This window comes from Hylobates moloch, unplaced genomic scaffold (genome assembly GCF_009828535.3).
Source record: "Hylobates moloch isolate HMO894 unplaced genomic scaffold, HMol_V3 SCAFFOLD_3, whole genome shotgun sequence".
Classification (NCBI taxonomy): Eukaryota; Metazoa; Chordata; class Mammalia; order Primates; family Hylobatidae; genus Hylobates; species Hylobates moloch.
Genome location: NW_026652278.1, coordinates 42,855,428 through 42,868,339, shown reverse-complemented (window position 1 = coordinate 42,868,339; position 12,912 = coordinate 42,855,428). Strand labels below are relative to the sequence as shown.

At 41.6% G+C, this 12,912-nt stretch overlaps 1 protein-coding gene across 3 annotated transcripts in view; it reads right to left on the bottom strand.

The window, feature by feature from the left end:
* The window catches only part of HTR7 (5-hydroxytryptamine receptor 7), a 113,835-nt gene that overhangs the window by 61,113 nt on the left and 39,810 nt on the right, over nt 1-12,912 (bottom strand). The window lies entirely within an intron of this gene.

Below are 12,912 nucleotides of genomic sequence, written 5' to 3'. Positions count from 1 at the left end.
CACCCTATGACCCAAATCCATTCTGACTGCTCAGTGGTGAAAGTTAAACATTGTATTATTTCTAGCTTTGATGACCTGGGGCTTTGCCCCACCACACTAAAACTTAGAGGTTGAAAGTATTTTAAGTAATGATTTTTTAAAAATAATAGATGGCAGAAAAAATACCTCCAAATCACATATCTATTAAAGAGGTTGTATCCAGAATATATAAAGAACTGCTACAATTCAATAATAGAGCCACAAACAATCCAATTAAAAAGTGGAGGTAAACTGTGTATGGATATCTCATCAAAGAAATTACACAATTGGCTAAGATACCAACATTAATAAGAAGAAAAATACAAATTTAAATGACAACAGAAATTCTACACACTCACTAGAGTGGCTATAATCAAAACATCTAACATTACAAAGTGTGGTGTGAATGTGAAAAAAAACCTGGAATTCCCATACATTGATGTTGAGAATGTACAACCACTTACAAAAGTTTGGCCATTTTCTTAGAAAGTCAAACACACACCTATTAGCAATTCTACTCATGGTAATCTACCCAAGAAAAATAAAGCAATGTCCTAAGAAATAAAAATAAAATTATAAGCCCCCAACTGACTGAATAGAACCCCTCTTGGCCAAAGGAACCCTAGAGAAACCTTGGAAGCTGAGTCACAGTGACAAAGGATAGGAGATTAGCCACGCCTTATTATACTCCCACCCTCCCACCCTCGATAAACAGCCATCAGGCTTTCTTCCCTAAGGGCTAAATAGAAACGAGTCCTTTCAAAAGACTACTAGCTTATCTTCACATGTACAGAACAAATACAACATGAGATTAATCATTCCTTCACCCCTCCCTGAGACATCTGTTTTCTCTATTCTCTTTTTCTTCAAACGTTCACCTTATCTTATGTAAAATATAGATTCACTGGGCACTAAACTTTCACGAGTATGTAATCATTTGTCTCACTGCTGTCCCACCCTTTCCCCTTTTTAAGGAAAAATATATAAATACTAAATATCCTGAGAACCTCTTTGTAAAAAACAACCATAGAAGCTTCTGTTTTTCCTGGGCCTGCCTTCAAGGTGGCTCAATAAAGCTCCATGATTTGAGACTTATGCCTCATACTCATGTTAGTAGTCATTTCATTAACTCTGGCTGGATGTCGGAGAAGAGATCAGCCCCTTTGACCCGCAGCAAATCTCCTATCAGTGCTGGCAAGAGATTCTCTCTGACAGATTGTGCACCTCGCCAATGCTCAAAAGCTGCTCTCTTCTCCTGAGGTTCCCTGATCTGAAATTTTTGATTTCAGATCCCAAGGTTTATTTTGCCACATAACTCCTCTGAAAAGGGAGTTTGCTCACTTCCAGTGGAGAGCAGTCTTCAGTTTGGGCCCCATCTCCAGGTAAGGAGCTGGTTTGGGGTTTTATTTTGAGATTTGGTAGCTCAAGGTCAATGTTTATTGCCAGCTGGCTATAATTTCTCCTTACGCTCAGAGATCTCAACTATATGTAAATTACGAAACCACTTTTTCTGTTTTTTGGTTTTGGTCTATCTTCCATTAGATTTGACCAACTCTTCCTCCCACCCACAATGTTGACTAAAACTCCATAGTTTCAGAAAGTCAAGCTCCAACCCCAGAAACACCAGCTGGTTAAAAGAAATCAATATTTTACCCCCAAAAATATATTTATTTGACATATTATAAAGTGGCCCGGCCAGACCTTCCCTAATTTGGATCTAGGAAAGATTAGCCAAGAGTCTTCATTCTGAAGGTTCCCATGTAACCATGATTAAATAAATTGTATACTTTTTCTCCCATTAATCTGCCTTTTGTGAGTTAATTTTTCAGCAAAACTTCAGAGAGTCAAGGGAAAGCTCCTCCTTGGCCCCCACAATTTGGCATAGCCAGTAGGATCCCCAAAACCACTCTTCTCTTTTGGAAGCCAAAATGACGAGAACTCAGGAAACTTATAAGCCAGCAAATAGGTAAGAAATTCTTATCAGTGAGCCTCCTGGCCTCCTTGTGCAATCCGATTGAACAGATGGTTAAAAATCACCGTTTTGTCTCAAAATTTTGATTATTGGGAAAAAAGGGATTTGTGTAACTAGTCTTGGGGTGTAGTGACTCTGATGTATTTTTGGTACTTTATGGTGTGAATGTTCATATTGTTTGACCCCTTGCCTCTCAGAAATAGCCTTTTTTGTTGCCATTTTCCTTTGACTTTCTGCATTGTTCTCTCATAAAGAGCAGTGTCATAGGGTAGAGAACATGGGCCTAGAATCCCTATAAGCCTGCTGTTCAAGCCAGCCCTGCAGACCAGTCCATTTTATGGTTCTGACTAGACCGGTGTCTGTTAAGACAAACTTCACTGTGGGCTCCTGAGGGGGAAACTGGATGAGTTTTCCCTCTTGTCTTGTTTTATGTGCTTGGGTTACTTTTCTAGTCTCTGCCATCCAGAGGGCATGATTTTTCAGGGTCAGGCCAGCCAGCCAATCTGAAAAGACTGGGAGTCCGAGACACATAGTATTTTAAGTAGCACACTGTTCTGAATGTGTCAAGCTCTTGAGAGGAGTTTTGACTTAAAAGTCCCATCCCTCTGGGGCTTTTGCAGCCTTTCGCTGGCTTAAGTCTATTTCTGAGAGAGAATTTTGGAGGATCATGGGGATTGCTTCCTCTATGCCTTCTCCAGGAATATCGTAAAAACCTGGAAAATTACCACCTGGGCTTTAAATGAAGAGGCTTTTGAATTGAGTCACTACTGGAACTAAGTACACTATTGGAAATAAAAAAGATTTTAGAGATCTCTTATTCTAAACAATTGATGGAAAGGTTAAATTTTTAAAAGAATCCATAACAGTGTTACAGCTAGCCTTAAGAATTCTCTTTAAAGAGCAAAATCTGACCTAAAACGCAGTTAAAATCCCTTGTACACTCAAACTGCCTGCTTTTGATTCCATGTGGGATTAACAACGGAAGCTGCTCCATTTTGTAGTCTGGTAGTTAAAATTCATGATCATGGAATCTGTCCTTTTGGTTGGATATTTGTATGACTTATTGATCCTCTTCCCTTCCATGGACAGCTTTTGATTTCCTGTCTTCCATCTGTGGAGGCATATGGTGGTTTTGGGCCTTTGTGTGTAGATGACCAGCTGAGAAACTGAGACCATAGAGTATATGGCCAGACAGACAAAAATGAGTTGTACCCCATTTGTGGCCAATTTTTTTTTTTTTTTTTTTTTTGCTGTCTTTGGTGTCATTCTGTTACCAGCAGCAGATCCATATGGGCCTAAAGCAACCTCAGTTCTTGCCACCTCAGAAGAAAGAATTTGACTGAGGGGTATAAGGGAGAAGAAGAGACCAAGGCAAGTTTTAGAGTAAGACTGAAAGTTTATTTAAAAGCTTTAGAGCAGGAATGAAAGGAAGTACACTTGGAAAAGGGCCAAGCAGGTGACTTGAGAGATCAAGTGTGCCATTCGAACTTTGACTTGCGGTTTGATATGTTGGCATATGAGAGTCTTGTGTCCCTTCTCCTCTGATGTTTCCCTTGGGGTGGGGTGTTCACATGCGCAGTAGCCTGCCAGCACTCGGGAGGGGTGTATGCACAGTATGTTTACTGGAGTTGTACACTATCATTTGAGGTGTTTTTCCCTTACTAGTTGACTATCCCCAGGAGGTCAAATACCACTTAAACTCCACTATTTGCCATTTGATGCACAAGATTGAACCCACTCGCCCCACTCCTGAGATCTTATCAGGAAGCTGCTGATCACCAGTTTCCGGTGTTTCTGTTTATCGGGAGACTGCCTTTTCCTGAGTCTGGCTGTGACCAATTATTATTTTGGAGAGAGAGTTAACAACCGCCTGACCATCATCTGATGGTTGCCTGACATTCCTGGTGTAGGGGACAGGAGCCCTCTCCTGCCCTGGGCATGTCTGACTAGCTACCTACTGTAACAATTCTAGATCTTAAGAGGACTGCTTTGCACTGCTTTGGAGATACTTTGTGTGTTCTTGGCTAAGCCATAATGATACGAACAGGAGGCAGGAAAATACTGGGTAGGAGAGGGCAGAGTCCCTGGCAAGGGTTCCACCTGCAAGCCTGTGCTTGTGGCCCTAAATGAGAACTTCACATCCCTGTTTCTCCCACCGAGTGTTACTTTTTCCAAAACCACTTGGGCCTGCCATGCCCCCATCCTGCACCCATAAAAACCCCAAGATCCACTGGCAGAGGAACAGAGCAGCATGGCACAGGAGGAGAAAAGAGAACAAGCAACCGAATGTTGACAGGAGTAGGAGCAACTGAGCATCACAGACTAGGAAAAGATGCAGCTTAACTTCAGAAGACACGACTTCAGAGAAGAGACCAGCCAGAGATGGCTGGACTTCAAGGAAAGATCACCTTCTTCCCACACCATCCCTTTCCAGCTCCCCTTCAGCTCAGCGGCCACCTCCATCATTCAACAAAACCTCCACATTCACCGTCCTTCAAGTCTGTGTGACATGATTCTTCCTGGACACCAGACAAGAACCTGGGTACCAAGAGGACAGGGTGTATGTCTCCCCACTGAGCTAGTTAACACTTAGCCATCTTTGGACAGCAAATACTAAAAGAGTATTGTTTGTAACACATGCCCTCTGGGGTTCCAGAGGTTGTGGGCAACTGCTAGAATCTGCCACGGGCTGGTACGGGGTTCATTCCTGCCGGCGCCTAAAGGCACTCGCCCCAGCTCCTGCACCTGCTCACCTGCATGCTCCTCCTCCCACGAGAGGTTTAAGCTCAGCAGCTGAGCAAAAGAGCCACCACCCCTCCCTACTCCTTTACGTTTGGTAAAGGAATTCAAAGGCCAGAAATATCAGCTGTTTATCCCAGGTAATAAGAGATCTGAAAGAATTTTTTTCTTTTAAAGACTTCTATGGTTAGAAGTTGGCTTCATTAAAAGCTGATATCTAAGATATAATTACTTTTTTTTTTTTAAAGAGCTTTATGCTGTTTCTCTTTTTGGATCCTGTCTTGGGGATTTTTATTTATTTATTTTTTTCTGAATCCTGTCTGTTCCTCCTTCCTCTTGCAACCCTCAATGCCATAGAAGGGACCAAAAAGAAGGGGAGGAATTTCTGACAACCTAAGATCCTTTGCGGAAAACATAAAAGTTGACAAAGACTCCTCTGTTGGGAGGAAAATTTTGTTTTTCCTTATGAAAACCAAAGGGTTGTAAGCAGACAGATGCCTCTCAGGTCTAAAACTCTGCACTCTTTTATATTGCATTACCTGGTCTCTGACTTTTGCAGGGTACCAGATATTACTTTGTACTATGAAAGGACTTGACATTGGTGTATGCACTGGCTGGTGAGTCTGGCAATAGCTACAATGTTAGAGGTGGCTGAAGACAGTTATTTACAGGAAATGGTCATTACTATAGGGGGCTACTCGTTTCTTTGCATGTTTGGATAAGAAAAGCATGGTTTGGGCCCTAAAAACCACGTGCTTTATTGTCCCTTTTCCTTAAAGGACTCCACCCTGAAGCCAGTTATCTAAATAAGACACGAGCTGAGTTGAAAAAGAACACTCATTAAATTAAACCAGTCTTTGAATCTCTTTGTGAAAGAAATTTACATCTTTAAAGGAAATCACTATTTGTAAAAGCACCTTTGTCTCTGCACCTAAACCACTAGGAAGTTTAACTACAGGGAAGACAGTGTCTTAAAGTTAACATAACAAACCTTGCTTGCCTTTGTTTTGTTCTAAGTTCTGTGCCTTTGAGGTGTACATTTTCTACTTTCTCTCCCTGAAGAGTCATGTGTTTGGAGATGCAAATGTAGAGTTGCCTAGCTAATAATTGTTTAAGGTATGAAATAGGCAATAAAGAGACTGATAGTCTAAAGTAGGGGAGAGAAATTTTTTGAAACCTGACAAACGAAAAATCTTATAACTCTGTAAGATCTGCTTCTACGTGTCTATATGTTTCTATGTGTCGTGTGTATGTGATGTTTCACTACCAAATTTTATGAAAGAGCTCTAATCAATAGGCTTAAAGAAAATTAAGTGCTTAAATCAAATATCAGAACAACATGCTAGCCCAAATGCCTGTTAGCTCATGAGACTTTAGGAATCTTTGATAAGTAAAACTAGTTGTAAAATTTCTTTAGTAATTTAAAATCTAGAGATCATGTCATATTAAGTAATCCCAGGTTTTTCACTGTAAATTAGGGTTACTTAGAGTTAGAATAGTTGTTAACAAATATAATTAAAACTACTAGATATAAGAGAATTCTACATGGAGAGTTCATAAAGAAACTAAGATGTGTTTTGGTAAAGGTTATAAATAACATGAGGATGTGGTTTTTTGCTAAAGAAAAAGTAATTTTGTCTAGTTTAGAGGCTACATAAAGGTTTCTTCAAAATGAAGAAACAATGACACAGATAAAATTAAATGGATAGAAAGAGAAAGGACAAAAGGGTAGGGAATGAGGAACCCTTGATTCCTAAGTGGCCATGGGGTTATCCATGGTATGGAGCTGCAGCTGCGCTGTACTAAGTTACTAAAGGTAAAAGTTACCAGTGGAGTTTAGTAATGGATCCAACTCCTGGGGAACTGGTTCACAAGATGCATGAGGAAATGCAAACTAATAAGGAAAAAGAGAAACATCAATCCCTCGGTTATTGTTATCTATAATAGCTAAAACGAAAGTAAAAGAGTATGCTGGGTTGGGCCTTGGCCAAACCAAGTTCAGATAAGGGACTGTCTGATCTCCGATCACCAGCCTCAAAGCCACCCACAAAGGGGAAAGATAGACTGGGGCAATATAAAGTACCTCTGAGACCTGTGATTACCAAGAAGGTAGCTAATGTGAGGGAAGAGCAAAACCAATTAACTACTGAAACCAGAGGGCATAATGTAAAGGAACTGTTCCATTTTGCACATCAGTATCATCAGCTTCCTAAAATACCTTTACTAAAATGGATTGTAACAGTGACTGATTTTGGAGTAGTATCTTGCATTTTAAATACGACAGAGTGGAAAAAAGGTGTGTAGGTTGATGCAGGACCCACAGCTCACTACTGAAAAATCACAGATGCCCATCTGTGATACAGACTGATAGGAGGGTATTCTTAGAGAAGAGCTGATATAGAAGTTAGAAAGAAATTATTGGCCTGGGCACGGTGGATCACACCTATAATACCAGCACTTTGGGAGGCCGAGGCGGGCCGATCACCTGAGGCCAGGAGCTCAAGACCAGCCTGGCCAACATGGTGAAACCCCATCTCTACTAAAAATATAAAAATTAGCCAGGCATGGTAGCACATGCCTGTAGTCCCAGCTACTCGGGAGGCTGAGGCCGCAGGGTCGTTTGAACGTGGGTGGCAGAGGTTGCAGTGAGCCAAGATCATGCCACTGTACCCCAGCCTGGGTGATGGAGTAAGACTCCGTCTCAAAAAAAAAAAAGAAATTATTTAGACAGTGAGGGTTCGGGATTCCTTGGTAAGGTTTTCCTTTCAATGAAAAGCAGCCCCAAAATCATTTCTTTTCTAACAAAGAGCAACCTGTAAAATCAAGCTGCAGACAGACATGCAAGCTAAAAGTTTGCAAGGGTGAATGCTGGCAGCTGTGCCAATAGGAAATGGCTACCTGGGGCTAGGCAGGTTCAAAATGGCAGCTCCATCTTCCCTTCTCTTTGCCAAACCACATGTACAATAAGGAAAAGACAGCATGGCGCTGGCCAGGCAAAGACTCCATTTGCCTAATAAGATTAGGGTAGGACGACCAGCTTCCTCACCAGCTATGTAAACATCACACCTGGTCCAACCAATCTGTGCACCCTATGTAAATCAGACATAGCCTCCTCAAGCCTGTCTATAAAATCCAGAACACTCCACAGTGGGCCAGAAGTCTCATTCAGGTGCCCCTCTCTTTTGCAAGAGAGAGAGCTGTTCTCCTTTCTCTTTCTTTTGCCTATTAAACCTCCGCTCCTAAACCCACTTCTTGTGTCCACTTAATTGATTTCCTTGGCATGAGATGACAAACCTCAGGTATTTACTGCAGACAATGGCGCTGTTTCATAGCCAGCCTGGTGGACTGGATAAAAGCCCTAAGAAGGGGAACTGTCCAACTCTACTTAGTAATGCCAAGTGGAGCATGCCAGATGAAGCTGCTGATGTGCTTCATATACAAGCCATAAGGGACTCACTTTATGATGACAGGAATATTCACCCACTAAATATGCCCATTACCTAGTTCATGATAAATGCTGTGGTTAAAGGGGCTAAAGGGGCTCCTTCCAAATGGGCATCCCATGTAATGCTACTCCTACTGTTGTTCCAGAACAAAACGAGAAGCCATAGCAAATTGGCTGTTTCAGCTTCCCCTCATGGGTCTTACAGATGCTAATAAAACATTAAAGTAATTAAGAAGAGCATGGGGAAAATCAAAACGGAGAGTCAAAGGACTCATTCCAGGACGGTGGAAATTTTTAAATGGTTATTCTAAAAAATAAGGTGAAGAAAGAAAACAATGATAGGAAAACAATGAAACTCAGAGAAGAAATGAGAGAGAAACATGGGATTCATCCCATCAGGGTAGAAGTCTTTAGATGGTTATTAAGAAATTAAATGAATAAAATAGAAACTGATGGGGTTAAGACAAAGGTCTTAGTACAACATTACCAAGGGTTGGATGGACCAAAGGGACTTTGCTAGTTCCCCAGCATTAAAGGGCCCCAAACCTATTTATTCTCTTTACCCCAGATTGGAGAAATTTTTTTAAAAAGTCAAAAGACAAAGATTACAATGAGAAAGCTGGCCAGTAATTGCCTGGGGCATAGTGAGGCAGGTGAACCAAGATATGGATTGACAAAAGGGCCTAAGTCCCTTGGCTCAACCTCCTGCTGGGAAGCCAGGTCCTTTTCAAAAGAAAGGGTAAAATGGTCATAAAAGAAGTTTCTGGGACCAGAATGTAAAAATGTAGGATTGCAAAAGTTGGAATATTTTGTTTTTTGGAGATGTAGTCTCACTCTGTTGCCCAGGCTGAAGTGCAGTGGTGCGATCTCGGCTCACTGCAACCTCTGCCTCTTAGGTTCAACCGATTCTCCTGCCTCAGCCTCATGAGTAGCTGGGATTACAGGTGCCCACCACCTCACCTAGCTAATTTTTGTATTTTTAGTAGAGACAGGGTTTCAGCATGTTGGCCAGGCTGGTCTTGAACTCCTGACCTCAGGCGATCCACCCGCATCGGCCTCCCAAAGTGCTTGGATTACAGGCAAAAGTTGGAATGTTTAAACAGGCATTTTCTAAAGTGATTGTGTCTCCTTTACCTAAATGTTTATAAAAATAGATCTTATATCTGACTGGAGATGTTTCCCCTACCTAGTACTATAAAACAGAAAGGATGTAAATGCGCCCCTCAAGCAATATTAAATGGACAAGTGCGGGGAGGAGAACAACACATGCTGGGGCCTTTTGTGGGGGGCCTGAGGGAGAGCATTGGGAAGAATAGCTAATGAACGCTGGGCTTGACACCTGGGTGATGGGATGATATGTGCAACAGGCCATCATGGCACACGTTTACCTACGTAACAAACCTGCACATCCTGCATATGTACCCCTGAACTTAAAAGTTGAAGAAAAAAAAATGGACATGCTAAATGAGAACCAGTAAGATTGCCCAAGCCCACAGAGTGGAGAGTAGAAGCTAGAATGCTTGTGGGAACAAATTCTGTACTTTGATAGCCCTTTGTAGAGCATTTATTGCAGGTTTTGGCAAAAGTCTGTGAGCACCTCCCAATGATGACTACTGAGACTTCAAAAGAATTTCCACTTGAGGAGCATTTACTGCCTTGCTAAGGGACATTAACTGAAGCTACCCCTATGTTAACGGAGATAGCAGTGCCCCAATGAAGTGCCCAGGGTTCCCTAATAAAATGGAAATGGTTTATACAGGATGATGCTATCTGGAGTGTACAACGAGGAGATACTCATGAGCAGAGAGCTACTTTCTCCCTAGGACTGAGTCTGAAACTATACGAGGAGCTTCTGGATTTTACAGCACCCAATAAACAGCTCTCACCTGACTGACAAAGAGCTACTTGGTTTGTGGATGATAGCTCCAAGGTGAAAGGACAATGTCCTGCTTGGAAGGAGGCTGCTACTCTGATTGTAAAGCACACTTTTGTGAGCAGAATATACCTCTCTGAGTTCTCCAAAATTTGGAAACTATTTGTGAGTATTCCTGAAACTTATTTTGCACATAAATTGGCCATACCATCATTTCTTTTTAGTAAAAAAGGAGGGAGTAGAGACAGAGAAATTCTATTTCAAAGGAAAACTATAACACAATTATTACTGGATTCCAGCTGTGACTTTTGTTTTGAATTACTATTTTTCTGCAGTGGGTCTCTAAAAAAGAACCTAGTTATAATTTTCTTCATGATGTTTTTAGTTAGCTCTCTAATGGAATAAGTTCCTCTTTCATTCTGACATATAAATTCTCTTTTGTCAAATTATTAATGTTATTTATTTCCCCGTTGTTTCACTTCTGAGAAAACTGAAGTTGTGGTGTTTTGAAAACTACAGATGATTCAAGAGCCTATGAATCTCCCTAATCTGAAATCCCACCGGGCCTGATCTGTTTCTCCTTGCCAATCCCCTGCTGCTAAAACTATACAAGCACCCTCCCTCTAAGCCCAGGGACTATCGTGGAAGAAGGGGGCACATGAAACTGTTAGGTCTGGTTTTGAGGGATATAATTAATTCAGACCCTACAAATAACCTGGCCTTTTGGCTTTGGTTTTTAGCTCTTATATTGCATAAAAGGTTTTAAATATTGATGAGTACCTGCCCTCTATGCCATCCTAGAACACTTAAATTGGCTGTAAGTTTTTTGGCTCTATGTCCCTTGGCCACAAGGGTCCCACCAAGAGACAGGACGGACCTGAAGCAGATAGCCATACCACCTCAGCAACAACATGGGACAAAATAAAAGTTTGGCCACTGAAGCTGCCTCTGGCCAATCTTAGGCAAAAGCAGGAAAAATAAGAAATAAAAACAATTCTAAACCCCCAACTGACTGAACACACCTTCTCTTGGCCAAGGAAACCCCAGAGAAACCTGAAAAGCTGAGTTCACAGCCATGGTGAAATGGGAAGTTGGACACACTTCTTGATACCCCCACCTTCAGGCGAGCCATCAGGCTTTCTTCCCTAAGAGCTAAAAAGAAACTAGTCCTTTCAAAAGACTACTAGCTTATCTTCACAGGGACACAATAAAGACAAGATTAATCATGCTTTCACCCCTCCCTAAGGTAAGATGAGATTAATCATTCCTTCACCCTTCCCTGAGACATATGTTTCCTCTATTCCCATTTTCTTCAAATGTTCATCTTATCTTATGTAGGATGTAGATTTACTGGGCACTAACTAAACTGTCATAAGTATGTAATCATTTGTCTCACTGCTGCCCCATCCCCCACCCTTTTTAAGGAAAATGTATAAATACTAAACTTCCTGAGAACCTCTTTGGAAAAAGTCATAGGTGCTTCTGTGACTCAAGATTTTCCTGGGCAAGCCCTTAAGCTGGCTCAATAAACCTCAATTATTTGAGACTTGTGCCTTAATCACTCATTTCAGTTGTCAGTCCACAGAAAAACTGGTATATAAATGTTCATAATATAACTAGTCATAATAGCAAGAAAGTGGAAACATATCAAAATGTCAACTGTTGAAAGAATAAACAAAACATGCTATACTCATACAACAGAATCTATTCAGAAAACAAAATGAGCTACTGATATATACTACAATATCCATGAACCTCAAAATTATGTCAAGTGAAAGAAGATATACACAAAAGAATACATACTTTATGAGTCTATTTATATTACATTTCCAGAAAAGGCAAATCTATAGACAGAAAGTGAATGGTTACCTGGAACTAAAGGACAGAAATGGGTATAGACTAAAGAGCACTGGGAACTTTTGAGGATCGCCGTGGTTTAAATGTGCTCATATGTTGGAATCTTAATCCCCAATGCAACCATGGTGGGAGGTGGGGCCAAATGGGAGGTGTTTAGGTCATTGAGGGCTCTGCCTTCATTAACATAACATTGCTCTGCACTCATTAATGTAACACTGTTATTGCAAGAGTGATCTTGATATAAAAGTGAGTTTGCAACTGTTGCAGTGGCTCAGGCCTGTAATCCCAACACGTTGGGATGCTGAGGCTGAGGTCAGGAGTTCGAGACCAGCCTGGCCAACATGGTGAAATCCTGTCTCTACCAAAAACACAAAAATTAGCCCAGCATGATAGCGCACACCTGTAATGCCAGCTGCTTGGGAGGCTGAGGCACGAGAATTGCTCAAACCCGGGAGGTGGAGGTTGCAGTGAGCCGAGATCGCACTATTGCACTCTAGCCTGAGCAACAGAGTGAGACTCCATCTCAAAAAAAAAAAAAAAAATGAGTTTGGCCCCTGCTTCCTCTCATGTTCTCACATTCTCTTGGCCTCACACTCTCTTGTTCTTCCACCATCTGCTATGGAATGATTCAGCACAAAGGTCCCCACTAGATGCTGGCACCATGTTCTTCAACTTTGCAGCCTCCAGAACCACAAACTAAATAAACTTCTAGTGTTTAGAAGGTATAGATTGGATTTGTGTTCCCACCCAAATCTCATGTCGAATTATAATCCCCAGTGTTGGAGAAAAGGCCTGGTGGAAGGTAACTGGATCATGGGGGCAGACTTCCTCCCTTGCTGTTCTCATGATAGTGTGTGAATTCTCATGAGATCTGGTTGTTTAAAGGTATGCAGCACTTCCCCCATCTCTCTCTTCCTCCTGCTTCAGCCGTGTAAGACATGCCTACTTCACCTTCTACCATGATTGAAAGTTTCCTGAGGCCTCCCCAGCCATGCATCCTGTACAGCC